This window comes from Zingiber officinale, chromosome 10B, assembly GCF_018446385.1.
Source record: "Zingiber officinale cultivar Zhangliang chromosome 10B, Zo_v1.1, whole genome shotgun sequence".
In the NCBI taxonomy this organism is placed as follows: domain Eukaryota; kingdom Viridiplantae; phylum Streptophyta; class Magnoliopsida; order Zingiberales; family Zingiberaceae; genus Zingiber; species Zingiber officinale.
In genome coordinates, this window is record NC_056005.1 from 28,196,091 (window position 1) to 28,218,301 (window position 22,211).

A 22,211-nucleotide genomic window follows, 5' to 3' on the forward strand; every position below is an offset into this window, starting at 1 on the left:
TGTGTGAATACTTATCATCATCACGTGCTAAATGGGCCTTTTTCTAGTGTTCATTGTGTCGAAAACCTAATCATAACAGTGAGAATTTGAAATAGAGCAGTGCATATCATTCAAAATCACAACAAAGTAAACATTCGTATATTTTAAAAAAAAAACTACTACCAAACAATGAACCAAAGTTACCAAAATAAAGTAAATAGTCACATATATAAACCATAAATAAAGTTACCAAACTAAAAATTCTCATTGTCAACCCAAATCCCATCACAATCTCCACGAATACAGGATGGTTCATTGTCATCAGTTTCGTCAATATCCATTGATGGCATCCCTTTTGTGAAGCATTGGTAGTGGATTGAAGGATCTCCCAACTTATCATCAGTGATGTATTCAAAATACTCTCTATTTGTAGTTGAAAGTACAATAGACCATGTGGGATCTTGAGGGTCTTCTACATAAAATACTTGCTTCGCTTGAGTGCCCAAGATAAATGGGTCGGATTTGAATCCCATTCTCTTAAGATTTACCAAGGTGAAACCATTATCATCTACTCTAATACCAGTGTTATTCTCTACCCAATCACACTTAAACATTGGAACTCGAAAATCATGGTAATTGAGCTCCCATATTTCTTGTATCACACCATAATACATCATGTCTGTTATAATTGGATTCTTATCCTTTGAACTTGCAACTTGCATTGTTTGTGCGAGCAAGCTTACACTCGAGTTTTGAACAACTGTAACATTATCACGTTCTTTCGTGTAATAAGTGACCCCATCGATCATATAACTAGAGTATTTTAGCACTTGCTTGCTAGGTCCATTTGCCAACAGCTTCACTTTTTCTGATAATTGATTGGAGGAAGATGATGTTGTATTTGTAACCTACAATTCATCATAAGGGGGTTTAATTATTAAAATTCTTAAAGTTCTTGTGTTCAATAATAAACATGCTAATATTTATGGTACTTACATGTTCATGGAACCAAGAAATAAAACTTCTGTGGTGTTTATCTTGTAACCACTTTGCACCTTTAATAGGAAATTTTTGCTTCAAGTGTGTCATATGTTCCCTAATCAAAAAATTTTGAAGAGATGTAATCAGATATTTTTTTTAAACAATTTCAGGAGATTATTACTGAACTAGAGGGCTTACACAATGTAAGGATCAACCTCAGCTTCATTTTCCAATACATACCGATGTGCTTGTTCCCACTCATCGTGACAATAGAAGTGCACCTTGGCACCTGACAAGGACTTAGTGAGTATTGTTTCACGATGCTTTGATGGAATCCCTATCGTGTTCATATTAGATAGAAATTCTGAGCAAAACTCTACAGCTTCTTCAGCAATATAACATTCAGCCATGCATCCTTCTGGTCGATTTCTATTCCGCGCATAACCTTTCAATGTTTTTATATATCTTTCAAATGGAAATATCCATCTATACCAAACTGGTCCACACAACTTGACCTCACGCACGAGATGAACTGTTAAGTGAACCATTATATCAAAAAATGAAGGTGGAAAATACTTTTCAAACAGACACAACGTCGTCACAATTTCTATTTGTACATTATCCAACTTTGAGGCATCTATTACTTTGTTACATAACACATTGAATAAGAAACAAAACCTTGTGATAGCATTTCTGACATGCTTAGGTAGAACACCACGGATGGCAATTGGAAGCAAATGTTGCATTAAGGTGTGGCAGTCATGTGATTTAAGACCAACCAGTTTTAGGTCCTTCATTGAGACAAGGTTTTTGATGTTGGAGGAGTAACCCGTGGGAACCTTAATTCCGAACAATGAATTACAAAGTCTTCTTTTCTCATCCTTGCTTAATGTATAACATGCTGGGGCAAAAATGTCCTTTTCTCCCCTTTTTGTGGTGCTAATTCTCCCCTAATTTTCATATCCACTAGGTTGTTTCTTGCTGCAATTCCATCTTTTGTCTTTCCTGGCATATCAAGTAATGTACCAATCAAACTGTCGCAAACGTTTTTCTCTATGTGCATCACATCAAGAACATGTCGAACATGCAGATCTTTCCAATACTCAAGTTCAAAGAATATCGATTTTTTTTTCCAGCAGGACTTACCATCATTTTCCTTTGATTGAAAATTTGCTCTAATTTTTCCCCATCGGCATGTAATTCCTTCTACTTTTTTTAAAACTTCATCACCGCTTAGTGGTTTTGGGGCCATAGTAAAGTCTTGCGTCCCATCAAATGCCTTCTTCTGCCTTCGATAAGGATGATCTCTACGAAGAAACCGTCTATGACCTGTAAATGACATTTTTTTACTATGCTTCAACCTTTTTGCACAAGTTTTCTCACCACAGATAGGGCATGCTTGATATCCTTTTACAGTGCATCCTGCCAGGTTTCCATATGCCGGAAAATCATTAATTGTCCACAATAGGACAGCTCTAAGCAAGAATCTTTCTTCTCGGTGTGCATCATATGCTTCAACACCAACTTCCCATAATTCTTTTAAATCATCAATCAAAGGCGCCAAGTACACATCAATGTCATTTCCCGGCTGTTTAGGACCAGAAATCAACAACGTGAGCATCATATATTTTCTCTTCATACACAACCATGGAGGAAGGTTATAGGTGATCATTATAACTGGTCAACAACTATATGTAGAACTCATCAAAATATGAGGATTGATCCCATCAGCTGCTATGGCCAACCTTAGATTTCTTGTCTCAGAAGCAAAATTTGGCCAATTATGATCCACAAGTCTCCAACAAGGTGCATCAGCTGGATGTCGCATATAGGCATCACATACTCTTTTATTAGGATGCCAAATTAACTCCTTAGATATTTCCTTGCTCCGAAACATTCTTTGAAATCTAGGAATAGGAGGAAAGTACCATAAAATTTTTGCAGGGACTCCTTCAATTATCCTAGAATTCTTAGCCAACTTCCACCTTGACAACCCACAAGTAGGACAATCGGTAAAATCCTCATACTCCTTCCAGTATAAGACACAATCATTAGGGCAAGCATGTATTTTCTTATAAGTCATCCCCATCAAAAATAAGCTTTTCTTTGCATCATATAAAGATAAAGGCAATTCATTGTCAACGAGAAGCATTTCTCCAAACAAGACAAGTAGTTCAGTAAAACTATTATCACTCCAGCTGTATTTCGCTTTCAAGTTATATAATTGCACAATTGCAAATAACTTTGTAAATTTAGTACACCCAACATACAGGGGTTTCTCAGCATCCTCAAGTAATTTTATAAATTGATCTGGATTCTCTGAACTTTCATATGCAGCGTGTACCATATCTATAGGTTTATCAGCAAAATAGTTTTCACTTTCTCCTGCATCATTCTCTTTCTTTAAATCTCCTAATACAGATTCTTCCCCATGCCATATCCATTTTTTGTATGTTAAGTCTATACCATTATAGTACACATGTGCCCTTATGCTGTTAATATTAGTGTTCCATAGATTGCCACATTTCGTACAAGGACAAGGTATACTAGTAGGATTAGTAGCATGTTGCAGCGCAAATTGCAAGAAAGATTCTAGTCCAAGTTCAAACTCATGTGATAATCTATCCTTTGCCATCCATGCCTTGTCCATTTTGTTGTACTAATGAATCTAAAATCAGAAAAGAATTAGCCTAGACCAGAAAAGGATACGAATAAATTTCATAAACCAGAAACCAACTACTTCATCATTATACCAATAAATTTAAACCAGAAACCAACTACTTCATCATTATACCAATAAATTTCTAAACCAGAAACCATGACATATCAGTGAAAAGAATTAGCCTAGACATAAAAGAAACTTGATAGTTCAAGGATTACATAAAACCAACTTAGCAACAGGAACTAACAACTCCTCAATCTATCAAACAAAAATGATAAAATCAACTCAAGGTAGTGTTTGAGGAAATTCATCAAACACATTGCATGCATCAATCAATTAATACTTGCAAACAAGAGATCAAGAAGATGAAACTGTCGAAGATGAGGAAGAAATTCAGTAGCGATGATGTATAAAGGAAAAATTACTAGAATGTGAAGAAGGACTCGAGTGGTGGCAGTGAATGCTGGACCGGAGATGGATGAAGCAAAAACTACTGGAATGCGAAGAAGGCCTCCTCTTCTCAACCAAATGGAGGAGTTGGAGGAGATGCGGTGTGGTTGGACGGAGAAGCAAGTTCGTCGTGTCTTGATCCTGATCGGGAGAGGATCTAGGAAGGGGGAAGAGGGAGATGAGGTTGAGAGAGATGGTCAGAGGTTTAGGTTTAGGCTGAGAGAGATGGTCGGATGGTCGGAGGTTTTAGGTTTAGGTTTATCACGAGAGAGATGGTCGCGCGGAGGAAGGGGCGGGATATAGATTTAGGTTTGGAGGGAACTTCACAGTGTTGCAGATTTTGGCTTGTGGGAATATTAAAATATTTTATTTTGGTTTATTAACATCGGATTTTAAAAATCGCTGTTAAAATCGGTGTCTATTAACGAAAAAAAGGGCGCTCATAGACATCGCCTAAAAAACCGATGTCTATGAGCTAAAATCTGCGCTCATAGACACCGGTTTTTAGAAAAACCGGTGTTAAATACTCAAAGACATCGGTTTTAGCTTAAAACCGTTGTTGTTCCACTGATGTCTATGAGGGATTTTGTTGTAGTGTAATGTATATAAGTTATACTGCACACTATTTCTATCTTCTCAAAACTAAAAACAGGGTAACGGTTGGGATTGTTTAGAAAATCAAATAGGCTGGAACCAAAACTCAGTTTCAAGAGCACAAGGTAGACTTTGGAATTTAAATTAAGCATGTAATTATGGAACACCAAAGTAACTAAGTTATGAGAAAAAAAAATGGTTCTTATTCCTGAAACTGCAAGAAACACATGTTGTGTTCCAAATGGCACGGACAAAGAACTTCTTACCTAGGGTTTATAACTATGTTTTGAGACCATATATACCTTCCCTCCTCTCAAACCTTCATAGGGAGGGTGAGATCAAGTAAATCCAAGTAGGGTAGGCCTATCAGTGGGTTTTGGCTAAAATCCACTAATGGACCTAGACACCTCTGATTCGAGTCATTTCAAGTCTCGTGTGACTAGGGTATTGCAAGGACTCCAACGGTGCTATCTAATACAAGTTCAAAGCTCTCTATGGGTGATAGCACGTGGAGAAAAAATTCAGCCTCCCTTTGGGCCTGATATGGTACACTATTAGGCCCAACGTGTGTAACTTTGCATTTCAATTGAATATCTCTCTTTTGTCATGGATTTCAAAGTCTGTTATTTTTTCAAACTATAAATAACCTAAAACATAGTCAAAAGGATTGTTTATTGTAATGCTTGCCAAAAAAAGGATAGTATGCTATGAGTGCATATCAGTGGGTTTAAGTCTACAGCATGGCCATCAGTGGGTTCAATGCCAACTGGCACATAGCCATAACTTAGTTTCCAGGGTTTATAAATTCGTTTTGACACCATATATACCATCTCCCAACCCAGACCTTCATAGGGAACTTTATTTTAGGTAAATCCAAATAGAGGAGGGACATCAGTGGATTTTGCTCAAAACCCACTGATGGACCTAGACATCTTTGATTTTACCCATTTCAGTTCGAGTGGGATTATGGAATTGCAAGGACTCTAACGGTGCTAGAAAATCATGATTTAAAGCTATATATGTGTGGTAGCAAGTGTTGAAAAAAAAATTTAGCCACCGTTATGTAACGCCCAAAAATTCTCAAACTTGCATTAGAATTATTCTAAGATAATTCTGGAATTTTTAGATATTTTTCCGGAATTTTCCGAGTAGCGGAAGTAGCAAAAATAATTAAAAGAATAAAAAGGGCTTAAGCGGGAATCGAACCCGGAACCTCTCGGGTCCGCTAAACCTTTAGTTAACCTTAGTAACCGGTGAACCCAGCAGGGCCGTGCTGAAGGAGAAGGAAACATTTATATTTATATTTAAGTTGGGCCTAGTTATCCACTTAATATAAATTAAGAACTTAAGTTGGTTTGGTTTATTTTGTTTGTGTTGGTTCGGCAACTTTCCCTTCACCCTAACCTCACCGACGCCACCTCTCCCTCTCCTCCTTCTCTCGGCGCCACAACAAGGGAAGACCTAGGGTTTTTCCCTAGGGCCCAAGGACACTTTCCGGCGACGATTTCAGCACAAGGACGTTCCCCTCCGCGAGTAGAGCACGTGGACGCGAGCGAATCATCGGGAAGTCGTCTCCACCGGAATTTCTAGTGATTAGATTTGTAAGAAATCTAGCACACAAAGTAAGAAACCCCACCTGCAGTATAAGTAGCTTCCGTTTGGTTTCTATGCACTAGTTTAGTTATATGCAGATTTTTCGACATATAGGGTGTATTTAACCCTCCTCGCAGGTTTAGGGATTTAGTGAGTACCTTTAGATGGGCCGGACACGTCTTTTCCCCTTCAGTTGGAGGTTTAGATGCTGTTGGGTGCCTAAAGGTAGTCTCCCTAATAGAGAGGGGAGTTAAAGCACACTAGGTGTTCGATAAATTAGCTAGTTAAGTAAAAAATGTAAATTAGGCATTTTAACAGTTCAGTTGAATGCATTAGAAGCATCTAAATCAGTTTATTCTAGCTTATATGGGACTACGGTCCAATGGGTGGGCTCCCACAGTCGCCTCTAGGTTCAGACAACCTAGCTCTAGGTTCAGATAACCTAGAAACAGCCAGTTTTAACAGTTAGCTATATTCAGTATTTTACTTTCAGTGGCACTGTACTGGATTAGATATCCATTGGGTTGGACTCCCACAGTCGTCCCTAGGTTTAGATAACCTAGTTAACCCTACTAAATTCGGGACTTGCAAACCCGGGTCTAGTTAGGGATGCGCGCACAGCAAGTACAGTTGTCGGGCCCAAACAGCATGTTTAGGATTTTCACTTACTATATGTATATGGTTTTCAACCTTCCACAAATTAGTTCGTGAATTCAGTACAGTCCTAGCAGTAGCTCAATATTAGCTTAGTTCAGTTTTTAGTATCAGCTTAGCTTTTCATTGATACCAGGTGATTGATATCATGTCCAGTTTTAGATATGCCATGATTGTATGCTTATATGCTATGCCATGTTTAGTTTATTCAGTATACTTAGCATAACCTTTTAAACAGCATGATTTAAAAACATATTTGCATCGTATGCATGTTTTAGTGAGGTAGATGGTTTCTTACTAAGCTTTAAGCTTACAGATACTATTTTCCCTTATACTGCAGATAAAGGTAAAGGGAAGATGGACTAGCAGAGGAAGCTGGAGTTCAATGCAAAGATGGTGTGTGTGGTAGGAACTGGAATAAAAGATCCTCAGGGGTTTTCGCAAGCTTAAATAGTTGGATTCTTAGTATTTCTTCTTTCATGCATTTTCAGACCTTAGAATGTTTAAACCATGGGAGATTTATTTAGTTTGTTAGTAATTATGTTAGAATGCTGGTTAATAGTTGCTAGAATACATTCCAATTGATTCTAGAATTTGTTGTGTGAGGTTTTGGTACGCCAAAGTGATGAAATCAGAGTTTCAGTGCGAAATCAGAAACTCCGATCGATCCATGGATCGATCGGGGGTCCTCGATCGATCCATGGATCGATTGGGGGATGATTCCGCGAACAGAAGGCTTCTGGATCGATCAGCCGATTGATCCAGATACATTCTGTCACGAACAGAAGGCCTCTGGATCGATCGGTCGATCGATCCAAGCTATTCCTCGCGAACAGAAAGGTTTTTGATCGATCATTGGATCGATTGACTTATGTTGGATCGATCAGCCGATCGATCCAAATAAAGTCCCGTGCACAGAAGCACGCTGGATCGATCACTGGATCGATCAGCTGATCGGTCCAGATTATCACCCGAGCACAGTAGCAGTCTGGATCGATCCCTGGATCGATCCAACAGAGAGCAATCGATCCAGTTCAGTCTGGATCGATTGGGAAGTTCAGTTTCGACCAGGAAACTTAGCAGATCAGCTTCTAGTCCATAGGGAATGTAGGATACACCTGGCATCCTTTAGATTATACCCTTCAGCACATGTAGAACCAAGAATAGTTATCAGATAGCAACTAAAATTTAAATTAGATCAGTTTTCTGCACAGTTAGCACAGCATAACTGTAGCGATCGGCCTTACAGCTCAGCTAGTAGAAGGTGGGTCGTTACAGGCCAGATATGGGAGCATATCAGGCCCAACATGGGCCTAATATGAGCGCATATCAGGCCCAATGTGGGCCTAGTATGGTATCGTTTCTTAAAACTTGATTTTATCTCCTCCTTCTATAAACTCAACACGTGCTACCATGCTCCTTATAAAAAAATAAAATAAAATAAAATTAGAAGGTGCTACCATAGAGTTTAAGTCTACAACATGGCCATCAGTGGGTTCAGTGCCAACTGACACATAGCCATAACTTAGTTTCCAGGGTATATAAATTCGTTTTAACACCATATATACCATTTCCCTACCCTGACCTTCATAAGGAACTTTATTTCAGGTAAATCCAAATAGAGGAGGGTCATAAGTGGGTTTTACTCAAAATCCACTGATGGACATAGACACCTCTGATTTTACCCATTTCAGTTCGAGTGGGATTCTAGAATTGTAAGGACTCCAACGGTGCAAACAAATCATGATTTAAAGCTATATATGTGTGGTAGCAAGTGTTGGAAAAAAAATTCAACCACCGTTGGGCATGATATGAGAGCATATCAGGCCCACTGTGGGCCTGATATGAGCGCATATCAGGCCCAACGTGGGTCTGGTATGGTATCGTTTCTTAAAACTTGATTCTATCTCCCCCTTCTATAAACTCAACACGTGCTACCATGCTCCTTATAAAAAAATAAAATAAAATAAAATTAGAAGGTGCTACCATAGGGTTTAAGTCTATAGCATGGCTATTAGTGAGTTCTGTGCCAACTGGCACAGAGCCATAACTTAGTTTCCAGGGTGTATAAATTCTTTTTGACACCATATATACCATCTCCCCACCCAGACCTTCACATAGAACTTTATTTCAGGTATATCCAAGTAGGGGAGTGCCATCAGTGGATTTTGCTCAAAACCCATTGATGAACCTAGACACCTCTGATTTGATCAATTTCAGTTTGAGTGGGATTATGGAATTGTAATGACTCCAACGGTGCTAGCAAATCATGATTTAAAGTTATATATATGTGGTAGCAAGTGTTGAAAAAAAAATTCAACCACCGTTGGGCCTGATATGAGAGCATATCAGACCCAACGTGGGTCTGATATGAGCGCATATAAGGTCCAACGTGGGCATGGTATGGTATCGTTTCTTAAAACTTGATTCTATCTCCCCCTTCTATAAACTCAACACATGCTACCATGCTCCTTATAAAAAAAATAAAATAAAATAAAATTTGAAGGTGTTACCATAGGGTTTAAGTCTACAACATGGCCATCAGTGGGTTATGTGCCAACTGGAACGGAGCCCTAACTTAGTTTCCAGGGTGTATAAATTCGTTTTGACATCATATATACCATATCCCCACCCAGACCTTCACAAGGAACTTTATTTCAGGTAAATCCAAGTAGGGAAGGGTCTTCAGTGGGTTTTGCTCAAAATCCACTGATGGACCTAGACACCTCTGATTTGACCCATTTCAGTTCGAGTGGGATTATGGAATTGTAAGGACTCCAACGGTGCTAGCAGATCATGGTTTAAAGCTCCATAGGTGTAATAGAAAGTGTTGAAAAAAATGAAATCAGCCACCATTGGGCCTGATATGGGAGCGTATCAGGCCTAATGTGGGTCTGATATGAGCACATATCAGGCCCAACGTGGGGCCTAATATTTAAGAGTATTATTAGAAAATAATAATAATTAATCATACAAATAAATCGAGCCGAATAAATTTAAAATAAAATAATGGGATATCAGGCTAAAGTTTCAATCTACAAAAGCGCACACTTTCTTGCTTCGGTCGTCATCTTCTTCTCGAAGGCATTCTACGTAGCTCCATTCGAGGCGTGACTCTACCATCACCGGTGTTCTAGAATCGGTTTCATACGTAGCTCCGTTGCTCATTTAGTGATTCTTTCTATAACGGTTTAACCTAGGGTTTGTGTTACTATTATAGGCATGTTAGAATAAGAGTATAGTCGTTATTACGGAATCTAAGAGTTATTTTTCTGGGTGTGGTTATACGGAAGCTAGGTTCGCAATGGCTACAAAAGAGGTGTTGACCAGTGTGAGTGCTGATCGACCAAGTTATCCAAGTTATGTCAACAGAGGAAGAACTAAAAGAATGAATTGGTAAAGTACCATTTGTCACTTCAGAAAATTTATTTCTTCTGTTCAACCGACTATAGAACATGAACAGAAGATTCGAGGCACACTTTTTTCTGGATCCTCGACCTCCCTAATAGTTCTTTTGTAAGAGCTCAAGTTCAAAATATGTTTAATAATTGGGATCAGGAGAAAAAAAACTTTACCTTCCATGGGAAGATACTCAAATTTACAAAGGTAGACGTGGGACTAATTCTTGGCCTTCCCGACAATGGAGAGATAGTTCGTCTCAATTTAAATGAGGCTTCCAGCGCACTGTACAAGGAGTTTTTCCAAGATTCGGATTGTTCTGCCAAACATTTGGAGAAACTGATTAGGAAGTCGAGATCAAATGACAAGCTCTACTGTCAGCTGTATATCCTGTATTTTTTTGCAACTGTTCTGTTTTTGTGGTAGTAGCAGTGTTCTCAGAATACTTGTGCTCTCCTTAATTGACTGTGTAGATGATTTTGACAACTTAGCTAGGTTTAACTGGTGCAATGCAGTATACAGTTTCATGGCTCCTCAACTAGACGCCATTGGCTTGGAGCTTACATTAAGACCAAAACCACATATTGCTGATGCAACGCCCAAGGCCCCCTTGCTCAAGGGATTTCCATATATTTTGGCTGTACGTCTGATTATATATATATCACGATATTTGTAATGAATATGAATTATTTTTATAATCATATTGTAGGTATGGGTGTGTGAGCACATCAGCATTATTGATTTAGACCATCCTGAAAAATTACTTAGAATACTACGGTGGGCCTGACCTAACTATCATGTTGACACAGTAAAAAAAATGATAGATCGTGTAACTGTAGATAAAATTTTAGTAGATTTAATTCCGGTAGAATCAGAGTTGGGTTTACTATCAAACAGGGCTCAGCCAATTGAGCCTCTTGAGTTGGTTGGCCAAGGATCTTTACAGCAACCCGAAGAAGGTCTACTACAGTGTGACGATACGGTAGATTGTAGTCAGTGCAAGGAAAAGGGAGAAAGAATTGAAAGTTTAAAGCAAGAATTACATAAAGCTACTAAAATTTTGGAGGAAGCTAATAAAAATCTGGCAATGGTCATAGAAGAAAAGGATAGTCTCTTAACAGCAAAGGATATTATGATTGCTGAGATGGATTCTATGCTTAAAGAAAAGGATCTACAAATAAGTGAACTGCGTAAAGAATGAGATACGAGTGCCACCAAGGCTGAGACTATCATTGCTGACGTGGATAATAGAATTTTAAATGTAAAAGACAAAATCATCGCCGATGTCGAAAATAAGATTAAAGAGCTCTAAGAAATTATATAAAGCAAGGTATCAGGGGAGCCAAGAGCATCAGAAGACATAGACCCTAATCTACCTACACTAATAACTAATTTTCGTGTAGGCCCCAAAAGAAAGAGAACTCAGAGAAGTTTGATATCCGAATGTACAAAAAAAAACAAATAGATTGTTCAGGTTGTCAAACCAGATGCTCCTACACCATCAAAGACAGAAGATACAAGTTCATCACAAAAAGAAAAAAATTGTGATGAACTTAACAAGGTCAAGACCAATATATTGAAGGTACGGTCGAGAGTAGGAAAGTCAATATTTTATAATCCTTAATGACATAGTAGTATTTTAATTCTCTCAGCAAGCGAAGACATTTTTTTAAGAAGAGTACAGATGGTGTGATAGCCGATGCATTATTGAAGCTCAGTCAGTTAAGGTAACGTATTTGGCAGCGCAAATACTTAAACCACATGTCAACGAAGGATTATTATTGGAGTTTAATAATATTTATTATACTTTTAATTTATTTGGTTATTTCCATTGTCTGTATCCTTGTGTGTAGGGTGACGGTGCATCCAATATGGATGAATGATACTTTCTCTTTAGATATACAATCTTTTATGATAATATTTGATTGGGCGCAATACACCAATGGGGATTGCATAAATGTTTATTGGACTATTCTTGCTAATGAAGCCAAAAACTCTAACTAACCTTACCACCCATCCATATTTTGTGGGGTTGGATTTCGAGTATGTCCCTTATCTCATTGTAAATTGTTTATAACATATATTCGATGCAGTCAACTCATTAGCTATCTTATTTGCATAGGACTTATTTGGAATGATGCACGTGGATGCATTGAAACAAAGTGCAAAAATTGATGAGGACAAGGTCATTAGATATATTTTCTGTCCTCTAAATAACCAAGATGATCATTGGCATCTAATGGTCATGGACCTGGAGGAAAGTCAAATAATTCATTATAACTCTCTTGGCACCATAGAAAATTATACTGTTGTTTTTTATCAAACTGTAAGTATCAAATTTCTTATATCCAATAATCATTGGTTATGTATTAATTACTATTGTTTGTTATTTGCAGGTGTTGTGTTTTAAGGAGTTAAACTGGTCATACTATCACATATGGCTCAAAGGATTAGCACCTTTCTCTGGGAGAGAGTATAAAATGATTCAAGTTAATGGCTCCACACAAAACAAATCGTAAGTATTTGTGTTTGTTCCATCATATTTGGATTGTGCTTATTTTATGATGGATTGTGCTTTTATTTTGTAGGTTGAATTGTGCTTTTTTTATGATGCGCTATGCAGAGAGTTTGATGTTTCAGAGATCTGCAGACTTTATACAAGCATATATGAGAGCTTATAGATTTAGACTTGGACATAAATTCATGTCTGACAAAAACTTTAAACTGTAGATATTTAAAAATTGTAATAGACTATTCTTGTAATGATTTACTAATTGTGTAAATTAAAATTATGGTGAATCAAATCATTTTATTTTATTTTATTTTTTGATAAGGGGGAGATAGAATCAAGTTTTTTGATATGAGATATGAAACCATACCAGGCCCACGTTGGCCCTGATATGCTCTGACATATTTTATTTTATTGATTGTGGCTGATTTAATTTTTTTCAACACTTTCTACCACACATATGGAGCTTTAAACCATGATTTGCTAGCATCGTTGGAGTCCTTGCAATTCCTGGTAAATCCATCAGTGGGCTTTGGTCAAAATCCACTAATGGACCTAGACACCTCGATTTGACCCATTTCAGTTCGAGTGGGATTTTGGAATTGTAAGGACTCCAACGGTGCTAGCAAATCATGATTTAAAGATATATATGTGTGGTAGCAAGTGTTAAAAAAAAAAAAAATCCGCCACCGTCGGGCCTGATATGAGAGCATCTCAGGCCCACCGTGGGCCTGATATGAGAGCATATCAGGCCCAACGTGGGCCTGATATGAGCGCATATCAAGCCCAACGTGGGCCCGGTATGGTATCGTTTCTTAAAACTCGATTCTATCTCCCCCTTCTATAAACTCAACACGTGCTACCATGCTCCTTATAAAAAAATAAAATAAAATAAAATTTAAAGGTGCTACCATAGGGTTTAAGTCTACAGCATGACCATCAGTGGGTTCTGTGCCAACTGGCATGGAGCCATAACTTTTTCAGGGTGTATAAATTCATTTTGACACCATATATACCATCTCCCCACCCATACCTTCACAGGGAACTTTATTTCAGGTAAATCCAAGTAGGGGAGGGCCATCAGTGGGTTTTGCTCAAAACCCACTGATGGACCTAGACACCTCGATTTGACCCATTTCAGTTCGAGTGGGATTTTGGAATTGCAAGGACTCCAACGGTGCTAGCAAATCATGATTTAATGCTCTATATGTGTGGTAGCAAGTATTGAAAAAAAACAAAATTCAGCCACCATTGGGCCTGATATGAGAGCATATCAGGTCCACTGTGGGCCTGATATGAGCACATATCAAGCCCACCGTGGGCCTTATATAAGCGCATATCAGGCCCAACGTGGGTCTGGTATGGTATCGTTTCTTAAAACTTGATTCTATCTCCCCCTTCTATAAACTCAACACGTGCTACCATGCTCCTTATAAAAAAATATAATAAAATAAAATTAGAAGGTGCTACCATATGGTCTAAGTCTATAGCATGGCCATCAGTGGGTTCTGTGACAACTGGCACGAAGCCATAACTTAGTTTCTAGGGTGTATAAATTCGTTTTGACACCATATATACCATCTCCCCACCCAGACCTTCACTGGGAACTTTATTTCAGGTAAATCCAAGTAGGGGAGGGTCATTAGTGGGTTTTTCTCAAAACCCACTGATGGACCTAGACACCTCTGATTTGACTCATTTCAGTTCGAGTGGGATATGCGCTCATATCAGGCCCACGTTGGGCCTGATATGCTCTCATATCAGGCCCAACGGTGGCTGATTTTTTTTCCAACACTTGTTACCACACATATATAGCTTTAAATCATGATTTACTAGCACCGTTGGAGTCCTTGGAATTCCATAATCCCTCTCGAACTGAAATGGGTCATATCAGAGGTGTCTAGGTACATCAGTGGGTTTTGACCAAAACCCACTGATGGTCCTCCCCTACTTTGATTACTTGAAATCACGTTCCCTGTGATGGTCTGAGTGGGGGGATGGTATAAATGGTGTTAAAACTTATTTATACCCCTGGATTAGAAGTTTTTGCTCTGTGTCAGTTGGCACGGAACAGCGACCTATTTTCTTTTTCAATGACTCCAATAATATTTTTCAAGGATGACTATAATCCCTTTGTCTGAGTTTTAGCTCATTTATATTTCAAAACATATTTACATTATTTTGAAATTTCAAACCCCTTCATGTTGAATTGAAATGCAGAGATATACTAAACCTATATGGTGTGAAGTATTAATTATGCTTTGCAGGTGATGGTTGACACTTCTCATACCTGCAATACCACTGTATCATAAAATAAATACTACATAAAATGGTATAACATAAACATCACTTTACAAAACTATTTTTCTTACAATCCTATGTTTGTACTGCATACAAAACATATGGATCAACTCCTCCAATTTACAATTAATTCAAGAACCAGGGGTTGGCGGCATTCTACAGGTCCTCCGATTATAGCCCAGTTGTTTGCATCTGCTGCATTTGACTTTTACCTTCCCATTATGTTTCGACTCAATCCTTGCCTTCTTTCGCCTACCCGGCTGCACAAGGCTACGGGGACATAGATCTATAATGTTGTTTACTCCCCTAGGCCAAAATTCCTTGCTTCGACAGGGGTAAATACGATCCATGTATGTCACATTCCAATTCTGTGAATGAAAATAATGTTCACAATATGGGAGTGTATCCATGTTCCGGTGAATGATGACACCAATTGCATGTGAGCAAGGCAATCCTAAAATTTGAAACTCCTCACAGTTACAATATTTTCTCTCCAAATCAACAATGTATGAAGCGCCTCATGTCTCTACTTCCATTTCAGATTGAGAGTAGGGGTGGACTTTATATCGTCTAGCTTTCTCCCTCCTTGATTTCATCTCTTTGGTAGCATGAGGTGTTAACGCAACATACCATTTCGACACTTCCTCCCTACGGTTAAATAACCATTGAGCAACCTTTCTTCTGATATTATCAATTAACCTGTTTATGGGAAGTTCACGCGTCTCCTTGAACAAAGCATTTAAACTCTCTACACAATTGGCTGTTAGCATTGTGTACCTTCTGCCACTAAAGTGTGCATTAGCCCATGTTTTAGAGTCAATGTTCTGAAGCCACTAATGAGCATCTGGATGTTTTTCAAGCATGAACTGCATTATGAGATCATATTGGAGTGTTGTGTTTGCTCGAGCTGCTGCCCAAAATAAGCCTAAACCTGACCTACTGCCAGTATTTGTTACCATATTGCAAGACGTGTGGTGGCAACAAAAACCATGATGAGCGGTAGGATAGACTTTCCTAACTGCTGATATAATGTCGCGATGTCTATCTGATACTATAGTCATTGATTCTGGATCAACATCAAAGAATCTCTTCGTATGATCCAAAAACCACTCCCATGCAGACCCACATTCAACTTCAGCGATTCCAAAGGCTACTGGGAGGACATTGTCATTAACATCAATTGATGTAGCCATCAACAACACACCCGGATATTTACCTCTTAGGTGTGTGGCATCAATTCCAATCAATTTGCGAAGATAAGACCTGAATACTCTTCTACAAGCTCCAAAACCCCAAAAATAGCGTTGGAACTAATTATCCCCATTCCTGTGTAGTGCCACATAGGTTTCAGGATCCCTGACTCTTAACTTATGCAGATATAGTGGAAGATCTCTATATGCTTGGTTATAATCTCCAACAACTTTCTTCATCGCTTTCTCTCGAGCTATGTATTCTTTTCTGTATGATATGGTCACTCCAAACCTAGCTTTTATATCTGCTATAATCATACTTGGCTTATATTGTTCATTAGCAAGAAATTGCTCTTCAATAAAAGAAGTTACAAAGGATGAAGAGTATGCTTGATGATCAACACTTTCCCTAATGGTGCCACATTGGTGTTCCTTTATATATTTCATAACAATGAATTCTACATCCCCTCGGGCAACTGTTGGTCCCTTTGGAGGCCGGCAAGAGGGGGGGTGAATTGCCCTACAAAAAAAGCATAAAACCTTTCTCGGATATTCAACTAATTAACAGACACTTGTAATAAAAAGAAGAGACTAAATTAAAAGATCAGACACAAGAGGGTTTACTTGGTTTGCAATCAGAGGATTGCTAATTCAAGGCAAAGATGGTGCACTATCTGATTCTCCTCTGGTGGAGTAGCCTCTTACAGCGTTGACAGTACAAAAGAATAGAAAGCAAAGAAAGAAATGAATTACAAGTGAGTTGAATAATCTGTACAAACCAGTGCTATATTTATAGCACTGGTCGGGGCGCCCCGAAGGGGTTCCGGGCACCCTGGGGGGATAAAACTTTATCCCCCAACGTTCAGATCGAGTTTGACTCGATCTGGTCAACATCTTCGGTCCAAGCGCCCCGGAGGGTTCCGGGCGCCTCGGATGGTTCCGGGCGCCCCGGAGGGGTCCGGGAGCCCGGGTCAGCTCCGGGCGCCCCAGACCCTAAAAGTCAACTCTGGTTGACTTTCTTTGTCCGGTCGCTCTGCTTCGGTTCAACTCGTCTCGGTCCGTCTCTTCTCCTCCGGATCCGCTCGCTTGGGTGATCTCAGCCATCCGGAAGAGGGCTCACCCGAACCCAAGTTCCCGCCTTCTCCTCGAGCAGCCTTCCTTCCCGGTTTCTCGTCCCTCGAATGTCGTGCACGTTCTTCTCGTCCACCGGTGTACTCTTCCGCGGTCACCTCATCCCTCGGACGCACCGAGCCCGTCGGCTCTCTCCCCTTGCCGTCCTTCTCGCTAGTCACGTATTCCGCTCGACTTCCTGTGTTCCTAAGCTCCTGCACACTTAGACACAAGGGTTAAACAAACGCAGGACCTAACTTAGCTTGTTTGATCACATCAAAACACCTTGGGGTTCCAACAATCTCCCCCTTTTTGATGTGAGCAACCCAAGTTAAGTTAGGGTAAACATATGCAACAAAAACAATTTATATTCAAATAAGTCCAAATATTTTTCAATTGAAAAATTATATTACCTCCCCCTAGACTTAACATACTTCTCCCCCTTTGATCACATAAAAATTGGGGTTATAAACAAGTCTAAGGTAAATTCTAAAAAAAAATTTAAGTGTAAAAAATTTTAAAAATGTCTAAGTAAAGACACTCTTCAGAATTTTTCTTTCAAAAAAAAATTTAAGTAAAATATTTTTCAGAAAAAAAAACAGTCATAAGTGTTAACAAAAAAATTTAAGTTTGAAACTTATTTCAACATTTCCTAAAAAAAAATTTTCTAATTTTCAGAAAAAAAATTCTAAGTTAATATTCATAAGAAACAATTCTAAGTCAATTTTTTAAAATAAATTATAAGTAAAAAAAAATTCTAAGTCAAGTTAAAATTTTTTTAATATTTTCTAACACAAATTGAATAACTCTTTTAAAGCATTAAGTAATTTAAATTAATATTTTTTCAGTTAGTCAATTAAACTTTTCATTTCGATACTTGGCTTCGAGGTCGTGGCGAGACACTAGGCCTTCTTGGTTATTGGAGCAACAACCACTTCCTTAGACAAAGTCTCATAATGAAATTAGTTGTTTAATTTCCTTGCTGAAAATGCTAAGTCTAATTTTAATTTTAAATTAAATAGGTTTTTGGAACCCAGTAAAGGTTCCTACCTACAGGATTAGCCAAGTATTTCCTAGGTACAAATATTTTTGATATATTTCTAATTTGACTTTGAAATCTATAATACCAATTTAAACCTCTATAATTTCTAAAAGTAGAAATATTTGGACCATTAGATTTTTTTCAATCTTTCTATTTCTTCTTTTAGTTTTTTATTTTCAATTTTCAATTTTTCAAAATCCTCTATAAGACATGATTTTGCCAAAATTCTTTTTGTTTCTAAAATTTCATTTTCTAATTTGGTATTTTTTATTTTCTAATTTATACATGGATTTTGTCATTGCCTTAATACCAAAGTAAAGTTCATCAGAGGGTAAGAGGCATACCTCACTTACCATATCAGACTTGAAGCCTGAATCTCCCCCTGCTTCGCTACTTCCATCTGAGATCGCTCCCCCTTCATCGATGCTGGGTTCTGATGTACTCTGTCCTTCGTAGCTTGCCATCAGTGCTATCCCAGTATATTCTTGAATCTCGAACTCAGATGAAGAAGTGTCGTCCCAAGTAGCTTTTAGGTTCTTGTGCTTCTTGGGAATCTTGCCTTTGTCTTTCTTTAGTTCTGAGCAGTCTTCTTTTAGGTGTCCTTCCTTTTGACACTGGTAGCAACGCATCCTTCTTCTATTTATTGGATTCTTTTTTATTCTGCATTTCTTTATATTTATTAGCTCTAAAAAACTTTTTAAAGTTTCTTACCATGTACGCTTCCTGATCATCCTCTGAGTCTGACTCGGGTTCATCCATTTTGGTTGCGTTTAGTGCAATCATCTGGCTTGATTCCTTTGTTCCTGCACACCTGGTTTCATGCAATTCAAGAGTGGAGAATAGTTCTTCCAAACTACTTACCTCCAGGTCTTTCGAAATGTAGTAGGCGTCGACGATTGATGTCCAATCTGAAGTTCTGGGAAATGCGTTGAGTGCGTAGCGTATTGTTTCCCGATTTGTTATCGTTTCTCCGAGGTTCTCGAGACCAGTAATCAGTTCTTTTACCTTTGCGTGTAGATTGGCTACATTCTCACCTTTTTTCAGTCGAATGTTCATTAGCTTGTTCCGGAGGATGTCTCTTCTAGAGAGCTTCGCTTCGGATGTGCCTTTGTGGAGTTCCAGGAACTTCTCTTAGAGTTCTTTAGCAGATGAATAGCTTCCAATGTGGTTGACCTCTTAAGGCGGCAACACGCTCAGCAGGTGATATTCCACACGGTTGTTCGCTACAGACTCATTCTGCTCCTTCTTTGTCCAATGGCTTTCTTCTTTTTCTTCTCCATCTTGATTCATCGAAGCTACAAAACCATACTTCATAATAAACCGAATTTCAAAATCAGTTCTTAGGAATACTTCCATACGTCGCTTCTAGTCTGCGAAGACCCCCTCGAATTTTGGTGGAACGATGCTTGGTCCGACCATCTTGCTGCTTCAATCGGCGGTTAGTCCTCCTGAAGCGTCTTGCTCTGATACGACTTGTTGGTCCCTTTGGAGGCCAGCAAGAGGGGAGGGGTGAATTGCTCTACAAAAATAAACACAAAACCTTTCTCGAATATTCAACTAATTAACAGACACTTGTAATAAAAAGAAGAGACTAAATTAAAAGATCAGACACAAGAGGGTTTACATGGTTTGCAATAAGAGGTTTGCTAATTCAAGGCAAAGATGGCGCGCTATCTGATTCTCCTCTGGGCGGAGTAGCCTCTTACAGCGTTGACAGTACAAAAAAATAGAAAGCACAGAAAGAAATGAATTACAAGTGAGTTGAATAATCTGTGCAAACCAGTGCTATATTTATAGCACTGGTCGGGGCGCCCCGAAGGGGTTCCGGGCGCCCTAGGAGGATAAAACTTTATCCCCCAACGTTCAGATCGAGTTTGACTCGATCTGGTCAACATCTTCAGTCCGGACGCCCTGGAGGGTTCCGGGCGCCCCCGAGGGGTCCGGGCGCCCCGGTCAGCTCCGGGCGCCCCGGACCCCAAAAGTCAACTCTAGTTGACTTTTTACGTCCAGTCGCTCTGCTTCGGTTCAGCTCGTCTCGGTTCGGGTCTTCTCCTCCGGATCCGCTCGCTTGGGTGATCTCGCCCATCCAGAATAGGGCTCACCCGAACCCAAGTTTCCGCCTTCTCCTCGAGCAGCCTTCCTTCCCGGTTTCTCGTCCCTCGAACGCCGCGCACGTTCTTCTCGTCCACCGGTGTACTCTTCCGCGGTCACCTCGTCCCTCGGACGCACCAAGCCCGTCGGCTCTCTCCCCGTGTCGTCCTTCTCGCTAGCCGCGTCTTCCGCTCGACTTCCTGTGTTCCTAAGCTCCTGCACACTTAGACACAAGGGTTAAACAAACGCAGGACCTAACTTACCTTGTTTGATCACATCAAAACACCTTGGGGTTCCAACAGCAACTACACTTCATTTACACGGTTGATTGAAGCAGACGACTTTTACTTTATTTTTCTGAGTGTCAACTAGGTTATATCTCATATGTTTAACCATGACATGTTTCACAAGTACATTCTTGAACTCTTGTCGAGATGGAAAAATTTATCCAACAAAAAATTCATGTTCATCTATTGCCTCTTCAACTGGTCTTTAGAGCAATGAAGAATTTAGAATATATTGATCATCAGCTATTGGGAACTTCTCCTCTAAGTCACTGTACTGTTCTGGAGATATTTCATATTGTTCAATCTGTATGTCATCAGCTAAGAATTCTTATACATCTGTATTGCATTGCAATTTCTCTCCAATTCGGTTATAATACCTTTCCTCCTCCCTCCAAGTAGGCTCAAAGTAAACATCAAGTGTTGTACAAGGGTTCAAAACTTCATCTTCTTGAATACTAGCTTCTTCATTTAGATCAAATGTTAAATTACTGCTTCTATTTCTATTTGTGTTAGGCACACAACTATACTGCGAAGACGATGAAATATTTGTTCTGGATACTTCTCCTACATTAGCTCCATGTCCAATGCTAGAATTTGTATCAAGTATATTCCATATCTCAAAGAGAATTTCTTCAATTATATGATTATCCCTGATAAATAAATTCCAAACTAATTTAGTAAATTTGCAACTATATAATCAAGTGTTGTCGTTAATTTGTAATTTTGCTCAATTGAAACCACTAAGAAGGGTTGAGCGATGAAAAGATCTATATGATGTAAAATCCAACTTTTAACCAAAGATCACGTTGGGCCTGATATTGATGATATCAGGCCCACGTAATATCAAGCCCAATGTGGGCCTGATATTATCGATATCAGACCCCTACTGAAGTAGACACTTCTTGTAAACTAGGATCACCACTAACTAAACCCTAAACCCTAAATAAAAAATGGTTAGCCAAACTTAACCATCAACCGTAGAAAATAACAAGACTTAAATCGATTAAGTATTCCATTACATCATATTGCAAGTGTTGTTGAGTATTTATTCCCCACAACCAAAATAAACCATAACAACCATTTTTTCCACTACCCTTTGCTACAATACTGTAATTTTTATTTATCATCACTATCCTAATTTACAGTAATAAATCTATACATACATGTCTAAATCTTTAAATGTATTCTTCTACTAATTTCCCTCTTGCAAGAAGTTGCTGACGTTCTTAACTGCAGTTGTCCTTTAGTCTCCTCTTGAAACTATTACGCTAATATCCCAAAAACCTAACTGGTCTATTGCAATGCCGCCAACCAGCACGAGCAGTAATGGCAAGCGCAGGGTTCATATTTCTTTCGTGTTTATAACACC